Source organism: Cyprinus carpio, chromosome B23 (assembly GCF_018340385.1).
Source record: "Cyprinus carpio isolate SPL01 chromosome B23, ASM1834038v1, whole genome shotgun sequence".
NCBI classification, from domain to species: domain Eukaryota; kingdom Metazoa; phylum Chordata; class Actinopteri; order Cypriniformes; family Cyprinidae; genus Cyprinus; species Cyprinus carpio.
The window spans coordinates 17,737,583-17,764,131 of record NC_056619.1 but is presented as its reverse complement, the minus strand read 5'-3'; the positions used below and the strand labels follow the sequence as shown (position 1 = coordinate 17,764,131).

Below are 26,549 nucleotides of genomic sequence, written 5' to 3'. Positions count from 1 at the left end.
GTTTTGACAGGGTTTTTTTTTTTTGAAGTCAGATCCGAACATCATGAATTCGTTTAAAAAAATGTGATATTGATATTCTATTTTTAATCAAAAAGCATGGAAAGGAATGCAGCTATAATCAAAGTGACGCCATTTAGCTTCTCTCTGCTAAGTTAATGGAATCTTCCTAATGTTTACTGGGAAGCATCAATCATGCAAAAATCTATTGTAGCATTAGCCTTGAAAGAAAAGTAATAATAAAAACGTTATAATGGCCTCAGCTTCCTTACTATAAATCATGTTGGTGTGTTTGTGCGTGCGTGAGTTTATATGTGTGTGAATTGCATTTTGAGAGGTATTAACTTTGTAAAATATGCCATTTCAGTCTTTTCAGTCCATTGAGGACTCAAAGGATATTGATATAATATTGACCAATCCTCGTTGTTTGCTGCTCATGTTTCTTTTTAACCTTTTGTGTCAGCTGAGCGGAGTGTATGACAGCGTGTATTTCTGTTTCACTGCATCGGTTCCGGCACCTTTGGCCGTGACTCACAGCGGGTTTCTGCTCGATAGCCACTCAACATTGTGCTGTAAATCAACTGCAAATGCATAAAAACCATGTCAAGAGGGAGATTTACTATAACACTGAAAATCCTTTTAAACAAATATTAAAATAAGGCAAAAAGCCGTCTGAAAGTCATTTAAGAGGTCATTGCACCTCAGTTTAGAGGCGTGCGGCGAGAGCTGACAATGCATGTGAATTTACATTGGTATTAGCATTTGATTGATGAGACAATGCATGCATGGAGCTTTCATTAAGTGTATGGGGAGGGGGGGGGGGGGGGTGTCCACAACATACAGTGCCAACCGAAGTCATTCTTAGCAGTTTGACAAGCTACAGGACACTTGGGGCAAATTCACTTTTTATGCATGGTATTTCAACACAAAAATCTGCATCCTATTTGCTAAACACCCATGATCCAGTTTACGCTGGTATACTGTAGCACAGTGTTTAAATGTAGTCGTCTTCCAAAAGCTGACACCAAGAACTGGCCTGCAAGATGAGGAATTGTGGCGTGCAAATTGCGTTCAGCCCTTATTTTTGGTTGTGTTTGTGCCGTTACCTCATTTGCATAATTCTTTTAATGAATTAGGGGTTAAAACAATGCAGACAGCACATGCAAATAAATAACGTCATCAGCGGGAACAGTAGTGATAGACAGCACAATTGTGGATCCATGGCCTGTCGGTTAGTTCAAGTGTACCAAATGTAGCAGGTTTGACTATGAAACGTGTAACTCATGAAAACCTGTAAACGTGATTTTTATTTCACAATTCATATTTTTTTCTAGAATTTACAATGGAATTCTATTCCAAAATTTGAGATGTGAGTTCTTTTTTGTGTTACGTTTGTGTTGTATTTTGTTTTTCATGCCAATACCGTTGTATGTGAATATGGTAATAATTCAATGCTATTCTATACATCTATCATGGTACCATGGCATTGCCATATGTTGCCATCACTGTACTATGGTATAACCACAGTACTCTTTTGTACTTTTGTAACTGTTGTATAACTATTTTATAATTTTAATTGTTTTCAGAGAGCTGCCAAGGCAACATTTCTCGTTTAGTTTAACCTGAAGTACTTAAACAAAACAAACTAAAAAAAAAAAACACAACAAAATGATTAAAAACAGAATTTTAAAACGAATTCTAATGCAAAATATAAACAAAATTGTACATGCACAATATAAATAAATAGTATAATATAAATATAATATTATACATAAATAACAGAGTATATATAGTATGAACACATTAGATATAGTTTTTTTTTTTTTTTAATGAATAATGATGTACATATTGATATATGTGCTCACACACAATACTATAGGAGGTTAAGAATAAGGGTCTTAGCCGGAGAAGCGTGCTGACCCATGAGAGGGCCGTCTGTTGTCTGCAGGGACTCTCAGACAGCCTTGTATCCACTTCACAGCAGCAAGAGCCTGAGGAAACCTCTCCATTACACAGCTAAAAGCTAAACGCTAAGCGCTGCTCCCACACAGTGGGAGGAGAAGATAATACTCTGAAAGTCAGAGGAGGAGAAAAAAACGCTGAAATTAATAAAGCTTTTTAGTCAGCATAATAAGTCATTTTGAACTCAACTGAAGAGAGCAACAAAACAAATAATATTTTGGGGAGAGAATACATGTATTTTAATGCCTTCAAGCAAAAACTAATTAAAGACGACACCCTCATTTACATAAATAAGCATTATAATTTGCATGGAGGCACCAGGGAATATGTGCAGAAAAGAAAGCAATATTTTGCAGTCTGCTAATTTCATTTTATTTAGGATTTAAGCTTAATAAAGATTCATTTTGGAGGGGAAGGGAATAATCAAAGAGGGGGAATGTGAACTATCTCCAAAGATGCAGCAGCCCCTATTCAAAGGGGCCTTTCAGAGTCAGCAGAAGACTCCTAATCAGGAGTGGCACTTCCTGGCTCCACTCCAGCACCAACTCCTTGAAAGGTAAAAATTTTTAGAGCCCAATTTATTAGTATGCAGTTCCGGCATCGGTGGCTGAATTAATGGCGCTGACTGATAATGACTGTAATCGTGGCACAAATGGGGTGTTGAAATAGCAAACAACAGCCACAAGGCATGTAATGGAGCTTTTATTAATTACTCCAGCCCGGGCTCCAGCTATAGCTCCAGGATTTACTGTGGCACAGCCAGCCGGTGGGCAAAGGTGGGCCAGGTGGAATCCTGCGGTGACAGAGTCAGAGTCCGTTTGGGAGTGTGGCGTACGGATAGGGCACTCATGCTCGCTTTTAGAGTGCTTTATAATGCAGGAGAGATTCTGCGGGATGAAAGAGATGCACAGATATATTAATGTGGCACTTACATTAATGTGTAAAGTTTTAAATATATATTAAAGTTTTAAGTGTCAAGTTTTATATATATATATACATATACACACACACACACACACACACACACACACACACACACACACACACACACACACACACACACACACACACAAACAAACACTAACAATCACAAACAACAAGATACATATACATATACATATACACATTTCTTTTTATTTCTTCAAGGAAACTAAGGCTAAAATTGTCTAAGGACAAGTTACACCCAATGCCAGTAAACCAGCCAATATCTAACAAAGTACAATTCAGTCCAGGAGGAACCACATGAAATATATGTGACGTGTGCTGGCAAAATGAGTCACAATGAGAAATTTTCAAAAAACAGTTTCAAAAAACAGAAAAATTACTTAACGACACCTGTTTGAAGTTGATTGAGTCATCATAGTAAATTTAGAGAAAAAAACTAGTTACTGAAGGTTCGAAAGCAAAATCAACCAGCAGCCCTGCATCTTTCCCCCCACTTCTTTTCTTAATAATCATAACTAGATTAATAATCACAATATAGCTATTTTTTTATTTTCTCATTGTTGTTGTTATAAATAAGAACCGAAAAAGAACAAATATAAAAAAGAAACAAGTATAGTGTATAACTTGTTTTCAATTTACATCCAAACAAAAGGATTCAGGTAAAAGAACAAATAGTAAAATATAAAAATCACTGCTGTTCAAAATTTTTCACTTTTTTTTTTGCCTTTAATTCATTAATTAACCTGTGCGCATTCTGACACATTTTGCCAGCACGGGTCACATATATCCTTCAGAAATTATTTTAAAATGCTGGAATCTAATATGCTGAAATAGAAATCTTTAGTAACAAGATATGTCTTTACTTTCACTTTGCTGAATAAAAATATTAGTTTCTTTAAGGAAAAACAAACAAACAAACAAACATATATATTCATTATATTAATGTGTTTCTTCCTGGACTGAATTGTATGTTAGATATTGGCTGATCTAATCTGTATGTTGGGTGTAACTTGTTCCCAGGGAATTTTGGCTTTAGTTCCTTACAAAAATAGGTAGAGATGGATTTGAAATATGCAGTGAGTCACACGTTTCCCAGTGATACCAGGATTAGCTGACGAACATCTTTATTTTACACACCACAATATAACCTAAATAAAATGTTACATATTATAGAGATGACCTGTACAGTAGATGCATATGCTTGCAAAATCATAGCAAAAGAGTTAAGGAAAGGGCCAAGTGTTGCAAAATCCCAGTCACTTATGAGATGTCCTAATAATTTAGCCTAGATTGTTCTCAGCAGTAAAAGCTTGTATTGTACGGTAGGCGAGACTGTTCAAACGTCAACCTATCAGCAAGAGAGGGTTGATTAAAAATGCTCTTTATTACCCACCGATTCCTTAATGGAGGATAGACTTTAAAAATGGAAGAAACAATTAGAGTTTTACTGCTTTGTGGGCACTACTGATTTCTATAAATCACACCAAGGGTGTAAATTTCCCAATAAAAGACAGCGGCACTCCTCGCATGCGTAATCAACAAGTACACAAGCACATTCACACCCATTCGGGGCACATTTGTCTTTCTAGGTGCACTGCACCGTTTGAGATAGCACACAACAAACTCTATAAGGCACTTTCCAAAAAAATGTTCTTTTTTTGTAAATACAAATATAAAATAGAGACTTTTTAAAGTTTTCTGTTCATGGATGAGTTCTGCCATTTTTGCAGCACTTTTACCAAACTAAATGCAGTTTAAAACCTTAATGTAAGTAGGTGAATGTTACGTAATCAAAATAAATATTTGTTACAAATATTTATTTAAAATGAAAATTTGTAACAATATTTGTTTACAACCACTAGTGAAAAATAAATATACTAAAATCTTGCATTTAAACACTGATATTATTTCAAGATCGTGCAATCCCCATCAATATTGACATTAAAACACTTTTTAGGCTTAATATTAAGAAATTTGCATTGTGCACAAGTAATACCCCAAATAAAGTTTAATTATAATTTTTTTTATCAGTCTCAAGCAATATGTCTGTAAATATGTTAATATATTTTAACTATTCTTAGTATGGAATAAATATATTTTAAATATATGACTTTTTTTATTAGGGACAACAACAACAACAACAACAACAATAATAATAATAATAATAATAATAACTTTGGTAACAGTTGCCCAAGTTGTATGTTTGAGATTGACAAATGCTTTTAATTTGTGTAAAAACAAATTTATTTTTCCCTCAACATACAATGTCCACTGAGGAAAGCGATATCTGTGTCGTACTGTTCTTTCATCTGTTAAGGGGTATTTCCGATGACAATGCTGCTTAGTGCATTTGTTAACTGCGTCTTACAAGCGGTTGTAGAAAGTAAAAAAGAACTTCTGTTTCAGTCTCTTTCAATATAAAAGTCTTTGCATTTTTTTTTGCTTTTTTGTTTTTTAAGGACATCATTCTCTAATAATTGCATACAAACTGCACAGCTAAATATAATTTTTAATGTTAAAATGAGTAAATAAGTAAAATCATTTTAAAAGCATTGAACTGAATATCAGTTCAGTGGTTTATGCCAATGTTGTATGATTTTAGATTTCAGGTTAGACTAATTTTATGGTAGATGATACACAGGATTAGTGCTTTTAATGCTTGAAAAAAACTATAGACCAAACTGTACTCCTCCTGCGGACTGTCATAACTTGTTTATGTAGTTTGTTTGGTAGGGTCTTGTTCAGAGTTACACACTAATTAGTTTTACCACTCTGATATCTTGTAAAAACACTCATTGGTAATATGTTGTAGAGTGTAAAATGTGTAAAATGTGAAACAGTTGATATTCATCCTTTTTTTGTGTTCCCTCCCTCTTCTTCTCCCTCCCAACCCCCTCTATGTCGCACCAAAAGCACATACACCCACACAGACTCACTACAAAGAGAGCAGCTGGGTTTTATTCCAGAGAATAAAAGCAATAATGGTTGGAAGCCTTTGAAATCATTAATAGATAAAAAGAACGAATGATCATGTTACATCTGGAGCAAGAATAAAGCTTGATCCCTTCTCCTCTCAGATCCGCCATTCAGAAAAGATTTAGTTGAAACCAACTTGTTTGTTGCGGATGTGCGATGGGTATGAATGACTCGATCAACATTGCAGAACGTTCACAAAACTGTAGTCACATGTTTCCTTCTCATGTGTGTTCGAAAGCAACTATAATTTATTGTAAGTCAGGGAGGTACCTGATATGAATAGTGTGGTTTGGGGAAAAATCCAGCTCTTCTAGTTCAGACTCTTATTTGAATGCTTGTGACCTAACCCTGAGTTCTAGAAATATGTTGTGTTGTTATCACACAAGAGAACAGAGGGAGATTTTATGTAACAGTTCAGATCTTTTTTTTTATAGTGAAGCCCATGTCAACACTCCTGTACCAATGTGTTTAAACCTGCATTTCTCTCTTTCCGCAATGTGCTGAAAATTGCACAGGTGTAGACAGGTGGTGTATTGTTAGGAAAATTATTAATTTGGATTTGATAATGAGAAGTTGGCATGTTACATATTCCCTCCCTGTATTGCTGTGATTAAGCCATGCAGCTGTAGTCACAGGTTGTTATTTGCGTGCACAGATCAGCAGATATCCCAAAAATTCATTCTTTCATTTTGAGGGATGAACAGACTCTATCATTAACTTTCCTTATTCCTGACACAGTGTCTTATCTGTATTATCAGAGGGTGTGTTATGTTTTCTATCCCTTTCCTTGTTGAACTAAAATGTTTTTTTTTTTTGCCACCCTCTTTTCATAAATATAAACCTCATTTCATTGTTTTATTGAACAATGACAAACCTAGATAAGGTTTTCCTGAATAACAGGTGACTGTGGATCTAAACACGACGGTTACCTGGCAATGCAAACATTCACTCTTTATTCTTTTCATATGCCAGGGCCTTCATATACCCTGAAGTTCACAATACATACTTGACCCCCCCCCCCCCACCCCCCAATCTGGAGATAAATATCCAGATCAATGCAATGACAGAATTTATTCAGTGTGAATCTCTGTGAATCATACCTACGGTAATACGCATATGCGTAAATGAATCATCGTTCATTTATTTAATATCGAGACATCAGTAAGAACGATTGGTTTCTCTTGTGCCTTTTTGGGTGTGTGCTTTCTTCTTTTCTTTTCTTTTTTTGTTTTGTTTGTGAGATCATGCTTAAAAAATGTAGTGAAAAACATTTCGTGTCACGACAGGTCATCCCGTCCTCAAGCATAATGAAGTTAATATTTTTATGTCAAATATCACACTCATAAAGCATGCAATAAGTGTTCCTGCCATGTCATTATTTGTATTTTGCTTATTTCTGATTCCTGGATCAAAAGGAACAAGATATAAACTGTATCCCAAAATGTGATAATTTAGCTTTAGTATTATTATTGATTAATTTATTGTTTTAATAAATGCAGGTATTATTAAGCCCTTGCTTCTTTTTAAGGAAGTTAAAATCAATATGTACTGTAACACTACAATGTCCCAAAGTTTCATTACACTACCATTCAAATGTTTGGGGTTAGTAAGATTTTTAAAATGTTTTTGAAAGAAGCTGCAGTATATACATGTATATATTTATATCCATATAATTTATATTATATGTAAAGATATTTAATATATACATATACAGTATACACACACACACTAGGGCTGGGCAAATAATCGATTGCGATTTTCATGCGCATCTCGTCAGTAAAGCCGGTTCTGTGATTAGTAAATCTCCAGCATGTGCTTTCAGATGGAGCGGCATTTAAGACACAGAGCCGTAGTTCACTGACAAGCTACGAAATATTGCTTTCATAATCTGCAATCACCTTTGATTATGAACGCGATATTGCGTAGCTTGTCAGTGAACTACGGCTCTGTGTATTAAATGCCGCTCCATCTGAAAGCACGTGCTGGAGATTTACTAATCACAGAACCGGCTTTACTGACAAGATGTGCATGATAATCACATCCGATTATTTGCACAGCCCTAACACACACACACACACACACACACACACACACACACACACACACACACACACACACACACACACACACACACACATATATATATATGAGCAATATTACATGAGCAGACGTGAGATATAGTTGTACACTGTGATTACCTACAGTACTGAATTACAGTGTGCCGATATACAGCCATATCTCACGTCTACTCATGTAATATTGCATTTATAAACAGTTCGACCGCATGAGTCTGTAAATATATAAGAAAAACAACAACTGAGTGTCTTTAAAACCCTTTTGTGCAGAACTACTTCCTTCTGCCACAGATTCAAATCTCAGTTTGACAGTTTAACAGCTGAGCTCAAGATCCATTACTAATTCTAAAATGTCACTTTATAACTAGTAATGAAGGAACGTTTAGTTGATTCATAGTATCACTGTATTAAAAGCTCTCTGTATTATATGTAGAGTATTGACTGAGTGAGTGTGATTACCTGCATCTGATACAGCATTAATTCTTCAGCTCAATCTCATATTCACAATAGTAACATTAGTTTGAATGTCCGCTGAGGAAAGCGATATCTGTGTTGTACTGTCCTTTCGTCTGTTAAGGGGTATTTCTGATGACAGCGCTGCTTAGTGCATTTGTTAACTGCGTCTTACATGTGGTTGTAGAAAGTAAAAAAGAACTTCTGTTTCAGTCTCTTTCAATATAAAAGTCTTTAATGCTGACACACAAAACAGTCTCTTGTCGCCATCTAATGGCAGAACAATGTCACAAATATCACTATCACGAACACAAGCACACACACTGTTTCCCAATACTAAATACTACTATAAATATAAAATAGTATTTACTGAAAAATAAACAACAACAGTAGCCATCATAAAAGTTGCTAGACAATTCAGTTAAAAATACAAAGTCAGCGCTTTAAAATACAGCATTAAAGTTACATAAAATATAACGTGATGAGATTTTGCCCTCAGCCAAAACTATTTGCTCTGGAACAAATGATAGATTAATGAAACCAAAGACTGCCCGTTAGAATTACCCAAAATGAATTATATCTCATGTTTAACCACTATAGAGACATCAGAACCAACAGCAAATTCCAGAAGTTCTGGCCGAGGTGAGGCTGCTCTCGGCGGGTTCATAGTGCTGAACGCCCTGGAGCTTACATCTCCGAAAATGTCGAAGCAAATTTTCAGATAAACATTATCTTTATTAACAAACCGCATATTTGAAATCTAAACACATTACACAAACACAGTACTTTCTCGCCTAAAAAACTCTTAAAACTACATTCTGTCACACAAAAACAGTATTATTTTTAAATTTTAGTGGACTTGGGCGTCCGCCATGACATTTGGTGTGAGAAATATGGGAAGCGGAGTGATACAAACGGTTCAAAGGTATTCCTGTAGCAATACCAGTACAATATCTCACGAACTGTTGTATAATATTGTTGTATATATACACACACACATACATAAATATACATTTTCTTTCTTTAAAAAAAAAAAAAAAAACCTTACTGATACCAGATTTTGACCTGTAATGTACGTCATTGCATTACGCTCACATTTTTTTTATTTCCCAGACTAAAAGAGGAGAGGGGTAAATACGTCAATAATGTTATATCATGTAGTAATTATATGTGGTAGTAGGACATTTGATGTAATACTATTGACTTGAGTGAAATAGGTTTAGTGTGTATATACAGAAATGTGTGTCAGTGTTTGAAGTCATCCTGCTGAATTCAGGTGTGTACAGTTACAGTATGTGTGTTGCATGTTTCTGAGTCTAAATCTACAGTACCTCAGATTCCAGGGTCAGGAGATTATATGAGGACTATAATCTATCCACCCTTTCCTGGCACTCTAAATCAAGTTCATTCTACATTGGGCCATCTTCCAAGATGGTTTTAGAAAGGAATTATTTGAGGACCTTATTAATCAACCTCTTAAGTTTGTAAGACCAAAGGTCTTTGGAATGAAGTCATTTCACAATGGTCACATGGACAGTGGGAATAAGTTGCCGATAGGACATTTGAATGTTAATATGCAATCAGTTGATAATATTAAAACAAACATGTTGTCATCAGTGGTGCTCTTATCATTTAGGTTGAAGTCCGTTTTGACTTTGTTTTGGTGTGATCTGAGGCATAGTGAAGGCCCCATCCACAGTATACATCACAATAAGCTAATTAGCAATATAATTAGCATTGTAATTACCAGCTGCAATAATTACTTTTATTTATTATGTTTTCAGTGTATTTATCTGGTCTAAAAAATAATCTGGTTATTAGCCTGTTCTTTAATTTGGAATTTCAAGCTTCTGTTTCTGTTGTTTTAAGCCCTTATCTAAAACAAAAAGCTTATTAAAGTGCTTCAGTATTTTAGGATAAATAAAAATAACTCATTGTATACATGGTATCTGTTTTATATTGATATGTATATGAAATGAGACAGACTTCGTCTGGTAAATAAGTAATATTAAAGCTATTTAACATGCTGAAATAAACCTACGCATTTCCTTTTTATCACTCACTCTCATGAAATCTGTTTTTCAGAATCTACACACTCCCCTTTTTTACCCACAAACCCGTGTTTCTCTTGAAAGGATAGCATAAATACACAATCTAATAAGAGCACAAGATGGATGATAATGCCTTTTTATTAACTTACGGAGTGGTTTGTTTGGGCAAATTGAAAGTCATATTTTTCTCTCTAAACATCTAATTGGAGTTTTGACAGGTTTTACAATGAAATGAAAGTAGTTACTGTGCTGCGGAAACAGTGCTGTTTATAAAATTCTGAGTACGATACAAGCCACTGACAGCAGTGGAATAAAAAGATGCATTAAAAACGGTCACACAAACCGAATGTTGATTTGTCAAAGTGGCGAAGGGGAGGCGTTTTTTAAAAGTTCATCAAAATCTTTGTTTGCGTTTCTGGTTTATGGTTTGGTGGTAAAATATGTACCCATAACTGTTCTGTGTCCTTACAGGCGTCAACAGACTGCTATGTAAGAGTCTAGTGTGAACGTGCAAGCTAACTGTTGGCAAGAAGAAGACAGTGAACCACAGGACTGAGACAAAACTGGAGCACTCAATATATCTTGAAGGTCAGTGTCACAATGTACCATAATGCATCTATAGTTTGCTAATGACTATTTAACTGGCCAGATAACCTAAAAACAGTCATATCAGTCAGCATAAAGGAGGTTTTAGACTCGTTATTTTGTGTAGTACTAAGAAAGGAGTCTTCCAGCTGATGTTGTTTGTTTTTTATGCAAATTATGCCGGTAAACAATGACTTGTTTTATGAATGCACGGTTTGATGTTATACCAGCACGTATAATGGCTAGTTAAGCTAGACTGGTGTAGTTAGTGAATAGGATGCAGGTTTTGGTGCTGAAATAACTTATGTTAAAGTAGCGTAACTGTTCAGTGCATTCGCCTTGCTGTGTTTTGTCAGTGAAGCAGATGAAGACACGACTATGTATGGAATTGCCTCAGTTCGCCCAAAGCACTAATTCTACCACAGCTCGTGTTATAGAAGTGACTCTAAGCAATATTGAAGTCACACCTCTGGTTCACGAAACAACTTAATTGAGTCACACACACGGAAAAGCCCAGCCATGTCATAATACCCAGAGGCCTTGATTAATTAAGCCCTAAAAGCCCAGGAGCACTCAACGTTTACCAGGTGTCTGTTCATCTGCCACTAGTTCCACTTCTAAACCCATAAATACAATCCTAAAACAAAAATGCAACTTTATCTAGTAATAAAACATATAGGAACTGGCGTGACATTGAATAAAGCTTAAATATAGAGAATATTTAATATAGTGAAGCGCTTTCTGCACTTGTATTAATTAGTTCAGTTTCGTTAACAAAACTGCTCTTGTGTATAAAGTTCCTGAAATAACATTGTGATGTAATGACTACACTGTTGTAATCGAATTTTGTAAATTGTGTGTGCTTTAGTCACAGAAGGATTGTATTTATAGCATGACTTGCACATTCTGACTAGCATTTAGCTTAGTTCAAGTTCACTTTTGTGATTTTGTTGTAATATTATGTTTATGTTTTATGTATCCATGTGATTATTCTCGTATGTACAGTATAGTATGCGTTTGGGTGAGTTAATTAACCCGCTATCAAAGTACTTCGTTAAACCAGTGTTTATGCACTGTTTAGCTTCAGTTCACATATCAGAATCCTTGATATTATTCTATATGATTGGATTATTTGAAACTATCATATTATTTATATCATGTTCTTATTATTCATAAAGCATTGTTAGTGCATGGTTGATGTTTTTTCTTGGCAATTTTTATTTTTTTTGCCAGCAGTAATTTTTTCTCAGCAGTTTTAATTAAAATATTTATTTTTTTTTCTGATGCGCACCTTTTAGTTGTTGTTGAATTAAAAAAAAGATTAACACTTTATTAGTACTTATAAAGCATATTAATGCCTCATTCTGCATGACCATATTTTAGATCATTGTTTAGATCGTTTTTGTCAACAATGATGAGACTAAAACGGGCAAATCATGATGACAATAAAATGTTTTTAATTAAAATATACTGTTGATGAAAATATGATGAAAGAAAAAAATAACAGTGTGGGATATAAACTGTACATGTACAATGTTTTTGAAGAAGAAAAATCTAGAAAGAAAATGATTGTTTCGGATAATCCGATAATAGTCAATAATGTCTGGGGTTCGGATTTTGGAGCTAAAGCTGAATAATATATGAAGCACTTTTTTGTTGGTAATTTAATTAATGAGATTTAGCATGGCAGAAAAAAACCCCAGCTTATAAGGACATTATTTTCCTGTATTTTTGTCCTTTTGGGCATCTCACTGGTCCAGCAGGTGTTGTACTCCTTAACTAGTCATAGAGGAGTCATCACCTAAACCAATGCTTACAGCCTCCCAATTCCCTCTAATCCAAAACAAGCAGATTTAGCCAGCTCTCTAGACCGCTCTCCACAAAACAAACACACCGGCCCCCTGCAGACTGCACCGAAGCCTCCCTCCCTCCCCTCGCACCCCTACTGCTCGATGCTCGGTTAGCCAGGCTAAGTGAATAGGGATAGGCAGGTCTCCATGGGTAACGGCTGCCATGCAGGCACCTGGCAGGAGAGCGAGAAGGATGCTGCGAGAGCCAGCAGGCGCACGCAGATGAGTGGGGAGATTTGGGGGCAATGCTCTGCGTCTTTATCCCGCTCCCCTGCCGTTCAAGGGGTGGTCACCCCCGCCAGAGGGTGCGTCTGCCAAAAACTGAAGAATGTTAGCCCTGCGGCCCTGTGAGTGGGAATGAGCAGAAAATTGAAGTTAACAAGCATGCCGTATGCTAAGTGGTGACGAGAGTCCCCAAGCTTTACGTTAGGGCCCCGGTCCAGCTTCCATTCTCCTCGTAGAGTTGCTGCCAGCATCCGTTGGCTCTGACTGCAGGCTGGAGGTGACCGGCATTATGCGTCTGTAAGCATATTAAGACATCATGATCTCCTGTATACAAGACTCCTATGATGCAGGCGGATATAAAAGATGGATTTGTGCTGTTGGTTAGTAGTTTTAGTATTAGGGAAAACGTGGATTTGTAAATGTGAGTTTGCAGGAAAAAAAAAGAGATCATGTACTGTGGAATAATGGCAAGGAACAATATGACCAATGTCGTTTGATTCATGAATGAATGACTCTTGTGAACCAATTATTTTTAGTGAATCTAAGACACATAGTGAGGCCAGTGTTGTCCAGTTCATGAACAAATGACTCTTATGAACCAGTTCTTTTTAGTGAATCAAAACAGACCGCACTAACACTAGCTGGATTTCCATTACAGATTTGTCCAAAACTTTTGCGATATTTTATAAATGTTGATAAAAAACCTATATCAATTAACTGATGTTATGCAACTAAAATGTAAATTTTTCCTCTCGTGATAAGTCATGGTGACGGATGTTGGTAGGTTTATGTATGTTGCACCCACGGCACTAGCCATTATTTTTAATCAAAGGAGATGTATGCGTGTATCTTTAGCGAAGCAGTGTGGAGAGCCACTTCTGGTATGCTTCGGAAATGTGCTGCGGCGCAGCTGGGATTAACGCAAACATTGACTAGAGTGGCCGCGATCAGCTCCGGTGGCCGCGTCGGAGATATACTGTGCTGCAGATGTGTGCATTATCCAAGCATTAATGGCAAGAAAAGAGCTTGAGAGCGGCTACGTATGAGGTGTTTCTTGGAGGTTATAGTACATTAAAGAACTGCTTCGAATTTTTGCATTATATTTTCAAATTGCCTCATGTAAGCTTAAAATTTGTAAAAAAAAAAAAAAGCGATATATGGGAGTTTTAGTGAAATTGACATGTTTCCATTGTGTGTATTTTCAATTCGCAATTTCTGAATGGTAATGGAAACTCGGCAACAAATAGGTTCACACACACACACACACACACACACAAACAAAAAAAAAAACATTTAGAAAGCGGTTATTTTTAATGAATCAAAAGGTACAGTGTAACCAGTGTTTTTTGATTCATTTCGAAATTACTTTTATGAATAGGTTGTTTTTAGCGAATCAGGAACATACAGCACGATCAGTGTTGTCTGTTCCTAAAGCCAGTTCTTCTGATGAATAGTTTGAAAAGATGAGTTTGAATCATTCTGAAACACTATAATGCTAAGCAGTAACAGAGATTTAGCATTTAGCAGAAGCATTTCTTCACTGTGTAACTAAAATGGATATTATAACTTAAATATACCCAAAAGAATTCAAATCAAATCTGAATTTAATCAAACTGAATTAATTTAAATCGCAAATTGAATTGAATCAGAAACCCAACCCAATTATTTTGAAATGAAATGCTTAAAAGACATAAGGGTTTCCACATTCTTTTTTAGTATACTTTGACAGTGAATACATAGGTATTGTACTTTATTATTATTTTTTTTAATATGAAACAATTGAAATACAAGGATTTTATCTTGCACGTCTTCCAAGCATTGTTCTTTTGGGAACAATTACCTTACTTTTGCACAATGGCCTGATATCCTGTTTTTCGGCCAAGGATATTATGCAGGACCACTGTGACTGCAGTCAGTCACATGCCACGCACGCATCCTCCTGTAGCAGGCCGCCCCACCTCCTCTCCTTTATGCTGCAGTGTGCAGCCCAAGGGAGCTCTGTGCTCTATGTGTAAAATAAGGGTAGCAGATATAATGAAGGTCATTGTAATCAGAGCTAATGTGCCAGGGAGTCGAGACACTTCGGCTTTATTTGAGGGTTAGGCCCAGCACCGCTGGCCCGTGGGGAGGAGGCTGATAGTGTTATCAGAACTAACCTGCCGCTAATAACGACACGCTCCTCTGTTCGTGTCAGCGTCAGCCTGAACTTTCACTGATATCTACAGTATGGAAGTAGGGAAGCGGATTGAGCTACTGAACGCTTCACATCTTACTTAAATCCCCTCCCTTGATGTTTGAAGGTGCGCTGTTTCCCCCCTCTGTTTATTTTCAAACAGTAGAAGGAATGTGCCCAGTCTGCTTGATGTGCACTTAAAGGAATAGTTCATCTTAAAATGAATACTCTTATTATTTACTCATTTACTTTACATTACATGTTTGGGGGTGAGTAAATGATGAGAGAATGTTCTTTTTTGGCTGAACTAGTCTATTATTGTTCGGACTGGGAGGAAGTGATGTTAACGCTCATTTGTTTTGATCTGAATGATGCAGAGTAAGCCAATAAATAAGAGCCTGCTTTAGAAAGTGAGGGTTCCTTTGCCCTTTTCCCTTTCCTCAATGTTCTAACTGAAGTTAAATGATGGTGTCCCACAGCGTGGTATCATGGTCTGAATGGACCCCTAGGTGAATGATATATGGGATTTCTTTTGTCATTGAAATCTAGGCTGTATGGATATCAGAATGCTCTTTGTGCACTTAACTCGTATGCTCTTGGAGTACAAGCCTTTGAACTTATGCAGATATATTTTTAAAGAACAATGTACATTTGCATGCGCCCCTTTCAGTAATATTTTTATTGAATTTATCTACATTAAGAAAGTATTTTGTTAGGTAACTTTAAAATATGCTGACATAACGTTATACCAGTGAATGTCATTTTTAAGGGTCAGATGACATTTACTTATAATTTAAATATAAAAATTTTTTTTTATATAAACAGTGATGCCAACTTTAACAATAAATATACCACAAAAAAACTCACAGTTTCAATATAGCATCCAAAACTTATATATACCTACATTTTTATATGATGTATGATATTATCATTAATTCAGATTATTATATATATTGTTTTTGTTAATACTTATTTTATATTAATTATTTAGTGAATAATTAATCATTTCAATATTTATTAAAATAAGCTTCTTTGTGATGGGTCCTGTGAAAATATTGATGGATCGATACATAAATATAGAATTTATAAATGAGAAATAATTTAAATAATATATTAAAATATATTAATAATAATTAATTATTATTTTTTATTTATTTAATATTTAAAATATATTAATATTGTATATATTTATTATTTTTTATTGTTTTGTTCATAAGTATTTAATATTCTTTATTTATTTAATAATTAATCATTTATTCAAATAAGCTTCTTTGTGGTGGGACCTGTGAAAATGTTGGCAGGGCAAGCAAAAAAAAAAAAAAAAAAAAAAAATCCTTTATTGTTGATTCTTGAGTTTATTTGAAAGCTTTTTGAAATGTTGAATGAGCGCATTACTGTCTCCCAATCTTTTATTCCTCAGTGCTCCTACAAGAACATCAAACTGTACATTCACCATGAACTCATGCGTCTTCAAAAAACAGGGGATTTTCTGCTGACAAGGCTCATAAAAAAGGATGAAAAAGAGATTGGCAGAGGCCCTAGTCTTCCACTTTTCATATTTCCCTTTTAAAAAGTGGCGCACTGGTTCTGTGAGAGACATCAAAGGGGCCAAAGGAGGGCCAGGGAGCCTCTATTCACTTTTCCACCTCCATAAAAGCTTCCCATATCTAACCCCTAGTGACTGGCTGGCCCTATCATTCAAATGTCCCAGCGCTCTTTGTGGCTTCCCCAGGACCACAGTGAAATGATCTCTTTTGTTGCGCATCATTAGTTCCATCTGTTGTGAGAGCCTGGCTGTCTGTTCCGAGGGCAGGACGACGTGATGGTGGCCGGGGGCGACGCGAAAGGGCCGCGTCCCCACGACTCGTGTCCCGACCTCGTCCTCCTTCTCCTGGAACATTGATGCTCCCTTTCTTTCCCTCCCTCTCTCTCTCTCCTCACAGATGACACTATGTCTGTCACTGCTTACTTATTTATGCATCCGGAGGAAGGCAAAGCATCCTGTGCACGTTTTATTAAAACTGGGCCTTTTTTTCTGAAACAAAAATGTAAGCGTATTTTGATTGAGAGAATGGAGACTGGCCTTATATATGATGATGTCATGGGAACAAAAAATCTGTTTAATAAAACTAATGCAAAATAGAGTTTCATAGCCATTAAAGAATATTTATAGCCAGTGGCCAGTGAGTTTTCATATGCAAGGTATATATTAGACGAGAAGGGCCTACGGTGAAGAAAAGAAAAAAAAACTGTTATTCCTCCGAAGCTCGTAGGCGGATGTAAAGTGAAAAGAAATACAAATATTGTCCGTGTTTTCACAACACTGTATTAAAGTGGCTTTGGCTTGTGAATATTCATGAGGATAATGAAGTATCAACATAAAGCTGGACAGCAAAATTGTACTCCAAAGTCAAGAGGCAAACGTCTCAATTATTTGGTACATAACTAAAGGCTTATGCAAATGTGCAGTAAAAACAAAATTAAAACGGTTTTATTCATATTAATGAATTCAACATCTGTTTAATCTAATTTCATACTGTGTAGGAAAAAAATAACCATTTTAGTTTCATAAACTCTGTCCGTTTTGTGTTCGTATAGGTGGTCACCGGCGTCTTCCAGTTCGGATTTTTCTTGCATCATGGTATCTGTGATGCACCAAACAGATGTAACATTTTCTCTTGGCAAGGAAATATTTTATTCATGATTTACATGAATGATAAATCTCATGAAAGTCTTAGTGCTGATGGGCATACGCAATTTAACATCTGTCTTCCTCAGAATAATTAATAGAGCAGCAGAACACAGGGGACTGAGGACTCCTCTTCTTCTTCACTTTCTGTAATTATTGTCAAAAACAAAGCAAGCCTAGATTTGCATCTTGCAGTCTACTTGCTGTTCTCTTGCCTAACAAAACAACTTTTAAAGAAGCGATTTCCAGATTAACTCAATGTGGAAGTTTTGTCTGAAAGTTCTTTCTGGCGTTGTGTTGTTGTGAGGTGAAAGTGATACTTTAAAACAACAGTTTCGATGTTCTATTTATTTTAAACCCTCTAGATGTGTTTGAGAACATTTAGGAATCTTTATATATAGAATTTATATAATTTATATTATATACATCGTCTTCTATAAAAAGTATAACAATTTTTTTATTAAATATGTATAATGTAATATATTTAAATGTAAATATATTTAATAATTGTTTACATATAATTAATATATAATAGTAAAAATATTATTTAAGATTTGTTTAAGGTGTTGTGTTGTTGTCACGTGAAAGTTGTACTTTAAAACAAAACTGTTTTTATCTTCCTTTTAAAGTTGAGCAGTGTATGAATCAGATTTATAATTGATGACTTATAATTTAATTTTTAATTATTTGTATTATATAATCTTACAAAAAATATTTAAGTATATTATAATATTTTTAAAATAGAATTATAATTATATATTATAAAATTGTGTTATACATATAATATTTAATATAATATAAATATTATTTGAGATTTCAAATGTATTACTTATGTCAGGATACATTTTTCAGGGAGCCACAATATAAAATTTAAGTTGTAGTTATTTTTCTGGCACCCTAATTATTAAAGCGTACAGTCTGTCCCTGTAGAACAGAAGGGTTAAAAGAAACCCTGGTGATGGTTTTAACCGTTTAAAGTAATGCGGTTTGTCGAGGCTGCTACCACACCCGTTCTCTCTGAACACGGTCCCTGGTGTTTGAACAGGATTGGCTGAGGTCCATCTGGCTGTGAGTTCAGCTCTCTCAGTGCTATTCACGATGACGGGCCCAAGGCTGGTCTATTCTGAAGCAAGCTGCGAGTCAGCTAAGCCGGTCGTGTTGTAGCCCGACGCTTTCAGTCCAGCCTGCGAGCCGCAGAGTTCATCTGATATGACCTGACCTCATATGTAACACTTTGGTCTAAAAGTGAGCTAATCCTTTCCTGTGGGATCAATGTACTGTAGCGTCTGGCTAATGCTCACAGAGCCGAAATAGAGGGAGAGAGAGAGTGAATCGAAACACGCGGTCTGCGCACTGGCTTCAGGACTCAACTCTATTGGATAAATGACTCTGTTGCTATCACCCTGAGTGACACCCCGTTGCCCGAGAGCCAAAGTGCTGTATTTGTTGGAGCCATTATGAAATAAAAACCTAGAGAAAAATGGCCACTATTTGGTTTGAATTGATTCCCTGAAAACTCCAGCAGTGAATATGCTTTCATTTTGATGGTATTACCACAGACAAAATGTATTGTGTCAGTTCCACCTCTCCATTACTTTGTCCATTAGGGTGAAACTGGCTGATTTTATTTCTCACACTCTATTTTCTGTGATAAAATGGAAATTCAAAAGCTTATTAAGTTCTGAGTGACATCTATATCGGGCCGCAAACGGGAAAGTAAGTCGACTATATCTAGTTTCAGTTCATTTTTGCTCAATTTCCCTCTCGTGATCAAATATTTCACTTTTCAGGAGGGTCCTAATGGGAGTGTCAGGTTCTAGTGGGCTCTCCTTCCTCTTTCCCTCCCATTACCAGCCATATGGCTGTTTCAAATTTCTACCTGTCAACAGCCAAAGAGCAAGTCTCAATTTTAACTGATTTCTTTCCCGCCGCAAGAACTTTAGCACTGAGTGAAAGCACTTCCAGCACAAAATGGGATGTTTAAACGCCCATATCAATTTATTCTGGAAAGCTAGAATTTATGCTAAGACAGACTGTCTGTCTGATTCAGTTCCTGTCTTGTGTGTGTAATTTATACATGTACAGTATACCATGCTGTTGACTAGAAATCGTTTTCTTCAGATACGCTTTATAACGACCAATCCATGGCTGTCTCATACACCAAAATAGGAAAAATATCAGCTTTAAAGTTCCCTATGTATTACATTTGTTTTCTCTTTCTCTTTTTAAAGGGCAGTTTACCCATGAATTAGAAATGTGTCATTATTTCCTCTGTCTGTACTGTCATGTTTTTTCCAAACCAGTATAATGTTCTATTGTCTTTGGAACACAAATTTTGGGGAAATAGTTACATGGAAAATGCAAATGGATCCACTACTAAATTTCTCCTTTTGTTTTCCAAAGAAGAAATAAAAGAATGTGTTTGGTGCAAAATGATTCTCAGTCTTTTTATTCTTTATCCATAAATACTTTTTTTGTCCCTTTACTGTTGGAATACATGCATTGACTAAAAGTCCACCTACAAATGAAAAAATCGGTCATCATTTACTCACTTTCATGTTGTTTTAAAAAGAACATCGGGCCCCACTGACTTTAAATTGACGGGCTAAAATGCTTTTAAAATGTCTCTTTTGTGTTCCACATTTAAAGGAATATAGATCATCCAAAATTGAAAATTTGCTAAAGAAATGTACTCTCTCTCAGGTCACCAGATGTAGGTGAGTTTATTTATTCATCAGAACATTTTTGGAGAAATGTAGCATTATGTCACTTGAATGGGTTTAAACTCATCTACATCTTGGATGGCCTGAGAGTGAGTAGATTTTTACTTGCTTAGAGTTGTTCTTTCAGTAAAACAAGCTCAGGTGATGCTTCACCATGCAGGGCAGGCCATCCCACAAAACTACCGTATGCTCCCTCCTGCTACTAAAACTATTTCCCTGAGGTTTGGAGTCTGTATTATTTTGGGTTTTTTATTTAATCTTGTTGGGAGGGTCTGGATTTTTTTATGGAATGAGGCATATAGCAGGCAAAATGAAAGGGTATATTTATTTAAACTTCAAACATCTGCCTAATATAATCTGTATGGCAGGTCACGCCAGTTTTAGCCCCTGCACACAGAAGCATGTTGAGACTTTGGCTCTTTTAACAGGTTTTGCATTAACTGAAGTGATCGTTCAAATCATAAATCAGTGTTAGAAAAAGACTTGTTACATATTTTAGTGCTCAGTCGACCGGGCTGCGATATGTTTATGAAATATACACTGGAAAAAGGGTCTTGGGATGGGCTTCTCTACCTTCTGACCATCATGTTGCCTTACTTTTCAAATCCATTATTATATAACAGAGCTAAAAGAAATCAAGAAATGCTATATTAATATGAAAGCTGCATTTGGAATCTCTCTTGAATGATTTACTGCGTTTGCTTTTCATTTTGCACTAAAGATGTTGAATGTTTTCTTTATGCCTTGATCAACTGCAGTTTGTTTGTGCAAAAAGTAATAACTGTTGTGTTAATGTTTTTTTTTCTTTCTTTTTTTTTTTCGTTTGTATGATTTATTTACTCATGAAAGGCCAAATGTTTGTGTGCACACTGACATTTCACTGAACCCGCTTTTTCCTTCAAAGCTGAACTTTTTTTTCCCACCATCATATGAAGATAATTGTACTTGGGCCAAGAGCGTATTGGACCATTAAACCACTGCCTCTCCCAGTAAAGCAATTCTCTTTTGTGTAAATGCATTGGAATTACTTTCAGGGGGCGTTGCAGAAGGAATATGTGAAAGGCTACTTATTCTCCTAATGATTCTTTGTCCTTTTAAAAGTCATCAGGCACATTTATAAGTGGATATGTACAAGGGAAGAGTTGCCCCTGGAGACTGAGGTCATCTCTACCTCCTTATCCAAGGCCAGGAAGTAAGTTTGCGTGAATGGACCTCTGCCAGCAGAGGTTGGTCATATTGGTAATGTAGGCTGTCCATCTGTATCCTGGCACATGGGCCGTAATGACTGAGGTGAGAAGAAGAGAGCGTCAGGCTAACACAATAGAGATGGAGAGCCGTGTGCAGTGTTGTGTAAGCGTATTTTGATGGAAATGTTTCATAATGCAGTCTGGCAAAATAATTTTCATGGGAGTGTCCCACAGAATCATAATCCTGCTTTGGTCATTTTCAAAAGCGCTTTATTATGGTATGTCTTCTGTGGCTTTTGCAAATGTTGCCTCAGAAAATGACTAAGAGTCGAAAAATGCATGTATATAGATCAAACCAACTTAAGAGATTTAAATTTTCTTTATTTTTCTTAAAACTATTTAAGAAATGAAAAATCTAAATAACATGGAATCAGTTTTTAAATAGATTATTTTTAACTTTTAAATCTAAATCTGGAGTCTAAATTAATTGCAGTCTCACATAAGTGGCTTGAAGTTCATTTTTTTTTTTATATTTTCTATCCACGTGGCTGCTTCCAATTATGTATTTAGTTTTTTTTTCCTTTGAGTTCATGACATCTTTCACACAGAACATCAAAAAAATCTTCAAAATCGCTCCAGCTATCCTGAAACCTTCATACTTGAACATATGCTAAAACAGAGTGATATGTACAGTAAGTAAGAGCAGCAGCAATTTTTTATATTTAAAAATTTGTATTATTATTATTGTTATTATTATATTTATATAAAATACTAGCATCTAATTGAACCTTTTTTTTCTTATTTTTAGGTGCAAACCATTAGGCTTCATGTTTTAAAGCGTAAATCCTGTAAACACTTAACACTGTTTGGAATTATCAGTGGAATAAAGAGCAGAAAAAGCATCAGAAGACATAAAATACTTTTCAAGGACTGATAGAGACACACGTGGAGTTCATTAAATTTTGCTGACATTTTAGCAGCTAAATGACAGATAGTTACTGTCTCTGGGGGCTGCAGGCCTTTTCATATCCTTCCCCCAATGTCACTCCCCCAGCTCACCGTAACAGAAGGAAAAAAGTAAGAGAGAGAAAGAAAGAAAGAATAAGGAGTGTGAAGATAAGAGTGTTCATTGGGATTTTTTTTTTCGCCCCAGCTGTGGTTTGAACGGCTGTGTGTGTTGTTTTTGTGGTTTGAGTGACATCGGACACAACAGGCGGCAGTGAATATTGTAGGTGAATAGGTCTATTTGAGTTGAAAATTCAAGGAGAAAGGAATCCATCTGGATGATGAATAATTTAGATGGCTCAAGTTGGTTCCTGTTGCTGTTGTGTTTGTGCTCTCTCGCTCTCTCTCTCCTCTGCAGACACAGGCCCCCCCTCAGCCGACATGACTCTGGAGGCTTGTTCTTGATGCTCTGAGGTTACACATGCCACTGTATGTGTGGGATCGAGCCACTAAACAACACAAGGAATTTCATACACAAAATCAGCCACATGGAATTTTTTTCACTCAGGAGTGTCAGCCTTAATTCTTAACATTTTGATTTGCCTTTAACCCTGCTGTCTTCCTCAATATGTATTAGATCACATTTTTTCCTCCTGTAAAGCTACGACAGAAACCTCAAATATGGGTTCCAAAACTCTAAGACCACACTGACAATTTCAAATTCAAATTTTGAAAAAAAAAGACAATTTAATATTAAATTATGTTTTTTTTATATTATAAAATATAAAAGAGAAGACTTTGTTACTACATATTGTATTTATATGACATTAATTTAGAGAAATGCAAAAAATATAATCATTTCGACTAGTGGTCTCAAACGTTTTAGATCCAGCTGTATATGATGGATATGTTTTCATATCATGTGTTAACATCCATTAGTGATCACTTAGGAGAGAGAGAGAGAGAGAAAACATCTTTATGCTTTTATTCTAAATAATAATACTTCATTATTATAAGATTACAATGTAAAATGTAAACATATGTAAACAATGTAAAATAAGAGACAAAAGTAATTTAATATAATAAATGATTATATTCATCATTAACACAGCAATCTAAAATGTAAAGAAACAAAGGAATTTAATTCAATAAAATGTAATAAATGTATTAGTTTATGCTAATATATATATGCTAATAATATACATAATTATTAAACAAACGAATAATAATTATTCAACATATATAATTCTTCTAAATAATAATAATTTTCATCTTTGACCTACTATATACTTTATTACTGCATACTTATTATATTTCTTTATGATCTACTGTACATCTTTTTGATTCTGTACTGAGGAACAGAAATTTGATATTAAAATTAAACAAATACAAAAAAATAGAAGCATTTTGACATGTGTTCTCAGATGCTGTAGACCCGGCTGTATATGAAGGATATGTTTTCATATCATGTGTTAACATCCATTAGTGATCATTTAGAAGAGAGGAAAAAAACCCTAAAGATTTTTATGTTGTTCCAGGAGTGACAGAAGTAAAGAAGTTCATCAACCTGAAAAAGATCAAAATGCTAATTAGAAAACAGACGCGTGTTTCTGCCGCAGCGCTGGCGTGTAAAGGAGCTTACGGCATTTCTCTTTTAAGAGGAGCTGAATGAGATGGGGGTGTTGGGAGGGTTGATGTGACAGGCCCGTGGAATCCCAACCTCTCTCTCCTGGCGCCTCGCACTAATCAACCCCTGTAATTTATGCAAAAAATATGATTTATATTTAATTTCACTACACTTGCATTGCTAATTTGAGATGTAATTAACGCGTCGCCACGGCAACTAATTTCTCAATGCCGTAAATTATCGCCGCCTTTTCATCAAAATTCAGTTACTTTGGCTCCTGTGTGCAATGTACTGATGCAATTAGGTTACCAGGGCAACCCAAAAGTGTTCATTTTCTTTTGTATAATTGCAATGAGGCACAAGTTTTTATAACCGAGAGTCATGTTGAGGTTTTTAACGAACAAAGAGCACATACACATTATAGCACCTCTACCAAAGGGACATGGTACAACAAATATGCCCTCTGCCATTTCTCTCCCCGCTCTTTCTCTCTGTCACTCGCTCACACGCAGCGTATAATCCAATGCGTTGACTTTACATCTATATCTGATTAAGTTTTCCCCTTTGGGCTGTGTCTCTCTTTCTCCAAGTGAGGCAATCTGTTTGTCAGATGTGCACGGAGCTCGCCTGGCCTGCATGCATATCAGGCGCATATCTCTAGCACATCTCCTCCACCCCTCATCCTTTTGTTCCTGGCTGGAATATTTTAATGAAGTGGATCTAATTTGCTCTCAAGACTGAGGCCACCAGCAAGCCTCGCATGGAGCATGCCCGGTGGTGAGGAGTAAATGGGCATGAGTCTCGTGCCAGTCTGGCCCGTCTCCTATGCCCACTCATGCCTGCAGCCTCTAACCCCCCTCCCTCGACGCTCCATAGAGACAAAATACCAGGTCATTTGGCTTCTAAGCTCTGGTTAACTGAAAAGGTAATTCAGTTTTTAATCAGGCATTCATAGCAAAAATACAATTACTATCTATTTAAAAAAAAAAATAAATCAAAAATATCATTAAAAAAAAACATTTATAAATCTAATCTTCCAAAAATTATTCCTAAACAAGATGCATTTACTTTACAAATGTGCACAAAATAAGAAATATAATATAATATGAATTATTTTAAATCAAATCTATCAAAATACAAAATATATTCCTGCTTATATTTAAACATATAAGCGGGCATTTTGAGTATTTGTATCATCAAATATTATACAAGAAATATTTCTTTTGTCTACTGCAGTCATCTTTTTTGTACTAAAATCATCCTTAGAACAAAAATGAGATTAATTTAAGAGTTTTTAGAGAATATGTCTTGATTTAGTTTTTTCTTATATCACTAACAAGTACCTATTTATAAGTATAAATATCTGGTATAAACAAGAAAAAATATGCAACATTGCTTAATAAAAATACACCAAACAAACAATAAATAAATAAATATATATATATATATATATATATATATATATATATATATATGACATGCAAAAGATCTTCAATGATTTTACACTCAAAAGAACTAAAATTAATTCTTTTTTGTACTAAAATCATCCTTAGAACAAGAGGAATTTAATTGACATGCAAAAGATCTTCAATGATTTTTTCCTTACACGAACTAATTTTTAGTAGGATTATATAGTTAATATAGAAGTATAAACCTCTTATATAAACAACAAACAAATTACTTAATTAAATAATAAAATATTATTAATAATAATAATAATAATAATAATTAGAAAGTTCAAAGTCAAATTAAGTGATATGTTTAAAATACTAACATTTAACCTTTATGGGTAAATAAGGTACAAAGGTGTATCTTTTTGAAAGGGTGCTGCCCAAGTGACAACTTTTGTAAACTTTTTTTTTTCTGGGAGTGTATTATCATTATTATTATATTTCTTTTAAACAATGATTTTTGGCAGTGTATCCACATGTTCAGACACAGCTGTAGTTTGTCTCTGAAGCCATGCTGGCCGAGAACCAACAGCCAGACCAACTCTACTTTTCTTAACCTCATAATTAGCTTTGGTTTTCCTTTCTTTCCTCCACATTCTCAACAAGCTCTGTCAGCGTTGTTTATCCAGCTAAAC

General features: G+C 35.4%; 1 long non-coding RNA gene across 3 annotated transcripts in view; it reads left to right on the top strand.

The window, feature by feature from the left end:
* LOC109060972 overlaps nucleotides 1-26,549 on the top strand; it is a 73,887-nt gene that overhangs the window by 27,783 nt on the left and 19,555 nt on the right. For 2 of the 3 annotated variants that reach the window (XR_006158179.1, XR_006158177.1), the window contains exon 3: nucleotides 10,931-11,047. This is a non-coding gene — a long non-coding RNA (uncharacterized LOC109060972). Of the gene's footprint in view, nucleotides 1-10,930; nucleotides 11,048-16,712; nucleotides 18,338-26,549 lie in introns of those variants that run through there. The other variant, XR_006158178.1, reaches the window with a different exon arrangement.